Source organism: Sitodiplosis mosellana, unplaced genomic scaffold (genome assembly GCF_009176505.1).
Source record: "Sitodiplosis mosellana isolate CC-2019 unplaced genomic scaffold, AAFC_SMos_1.0 Smas_scaffold_11, whole genome shotgun sequence".
Taxonomy (NCBI): domain Eukaryota; kingdom Metazoa; phylum Arthropoda; class Insecta; order Diptera; family Cecidomyiidae; genus Sitodiplosis; species Sitodiplosis mosellana.
The window spans coordinates 3904651-3907381 of NW_022595253.1; the positions used below are offsets into that span (position 1 = coordinate 3904651).

A 2731-nucleotide genomic window follows, 5' to 3' on the forward strand; every position below is an offset into this window, starting at 1 on the left:
TTTAAGGCGCAAAAAAAAATGTTTATCCAAACTTCGATGAAATGATAAATGATGATTTTTGTAGTTTGACACTAGACCACTCATGTGAAAAAGAAAAAAGTATTGCCCGATACAACCATGCAAAGTTACGCCATCTTTTGAAAAATCGACACGATTAATTCCCAGACCCAATAGAACTTTTTTTTCTTATCATTTTTCGCACTTTTCGCGGAACTGATAAAAGATAAGAGATAACTGTCTTCAGCAATGTGATAGAGGACCTTGAGTACTACAACTTTGCCGGAGACACCAAGTTGATATCTCTTATCAGTTCCAGGGAAACCGTGAAAAACCGCGACGAAAAATTGGAAAATTTGCGATATTATTATCGGCTGTTAATAACATATTATTAACAGCGATGTTAATCGAAACATTGCAATGAGACGATTTTATACCGATGCTGCCATCTAGAACTACGCGCCCGTCACGTAGTACTTAAGGCATAGCAATGGCGACCCATTAATGCTGTCAGAACTGTCAAATGCGTTTTAGATTTTCAAAGGAATTCCGTTCATCAATTGAAGTGATTCCACAGCACATTTTTGTGCTGCCCACAATACATTTTTGTTCTCTCCATAGCACATTTTTGCATTGACATGAAATTCACATTACTCCTGATTTACACCAATATTAGACCAAGAGCCATCAAACAAAAGATATTACTCCTGAAATACACGCTTGTGAATAGATGAAATCCGTAGTTCTATAAATTTTTCTCTTCAAAAAATCAAAATAAACCTTTTCGAATACGAAAAATTTCAACAAGTTTTCTAAAATTAATACAGAGAACTCGTTTGCATTAAATTTGAAGACATAACCTAGAAATTGGAGCGCTGTCATTGTTTATCATTGTCGTTACTCCTGAATTGCAAAATCTCTAATTCAAGAAATTTCAAACAAGTTTTACTTTTCCGTACACAACGTGTCAAGGGAAAGTACAGCGGACGCTCGGAATTCTTAAGTTTCGGAAATCTTAATTGTCCAGAAAACTTAAGCAGTTTTTGCTTTGTATGTAACTTCCTAAAATCTTAAGATTTGACTTAAGTTTTCTGAATAGGTTCTCATTTTTTTTTTCAATTATTTTTTTGAGTTAAACTTAATAAAATCTTATTGTATGTAGATTTGAATGATTCCATAAATACGTTCGCAATATGAACTATGAAATTTGGCGTAAAATTTAAATGGCCGCTTTAGTAGCTTTCATATGCCACTTGAATCGCTACCATCGCCGCAAAAAAATCCGTTATGAATCTGACTTTTTTAAATAAATCTTCGAATAAAAAAAAGGTAAAATTGAATCGTAAATTCAATTTCTCAACACACAGTTTACAAAAAAAATTATTTGCATCAGTAAACTTAGAAAAACAACACTGCAAATGATTCCCATTTGAAGTTTGAAACTTCGAAACTAACAGCGACATCTAACGAAATTCCGTTACAACACCCATTCGCCATATTGACAACTGAAAGTGTGTTGTTATTTCAAATTTCAAGTGGGAATCGTTTGCAGTGAAATAATTGTAGTTTTCCTAAGTTTTATCGATGCAAATAAAATATTTTTTATAAACTGTGTGTTGAGAAATTGAATTTACAATTTCATTTTACCTTTTTTTTATTATAAAATATTTTGGGATTATTTTGTATTGAAAAAAGTCAGATTCATAACGGTTTTGTTTGAAGCGCTGAAAGCACTAAGGACTTGTTTTTTTGGTTCAATATCAACCGACTAAAACGATACCTAGCGGATATGCTGGCCCTTTAATTTTTATGACAAAATTTGCAATGGTCATTTTGATCATCAAACAAACGATTTTTAGCACAAATAAACAATTTATGCATTCACTTTTGTTTGGTCTTGAATTCTGGGTAAGTAAATACAAAAAATCAAGATGATATACTAACACACGCACTGTCATCAGTTCTGTGCAGAAATCACAATACAAACGATAGTATACACGACCATTCACATACAGTGGCAAGCCTTTGTTTGTATTGTGATTTCTGCACAAAACTGATGATAGTGCGTGTGCGCGTGTTAGTATATCACTTTGCAAAAGCCGCTTGAACATTTGCAATGCTACACATTGAAAAAAAATTCGACAATTTGAATTTCTGAAATATTTCGTTTCAATAATAATGTTTTGACGCATGGATTTTTTTCATATAGCTGGAATTAAATATTAATCCTTTTGGATTTTTTAGCTAAAAAATCCCAATGGATTAAATTCTAATCCCATTGGAATTACAGTGTTTTTTACTCAATCAAATGAATAATATGTTTTCCGTACTTATATAAACTAACATATAAAATAAAAAATGAAATAAATATTTCTAGAATATTTTACACACAAATTTGATTAAATTGACTATGATGCTTCGAAAAACCATTAATAAAAGCAAAAAACATATAGCATTGTAATATATTGGTGTTTTTCTTTAAAAAATGTTAATTTTGAAAACCGTCCAGAAATCTTAAGAATTCGGAAAACTTAAGTTGCCCAAGGACAAACTACTTAAGAATTCCGAGCGTCCGCTATATAGGAATTGGTCCCGAAAACTTTTTTCGCAAAATTGGTTTAGATCATTATAAAAACTCATGAAACGCGTAGAAAACCACTTTTTGAGACACTTTTCCGTTCGTGTGCCGTTGTCGTTGTCGTTGTCGTTGTCGTTGTCGTTGTCGTTGTCGTTG

The 2731-nt window shown here is 32.1% G+C and overlaps 1 protein-coding gene across 1 annotated transcript in view; it reads right to left on the minus strand.

The window, feature by feature from the left end:
- The window catches only part of LOC129567570 (protein PFC0760c-like), a 28368-nt gene that overhangs the window by 7049 nt on the left and 18588 nt on the right, over positions 1-2731 (minus strand). The window lies entirely within an intron of this gene.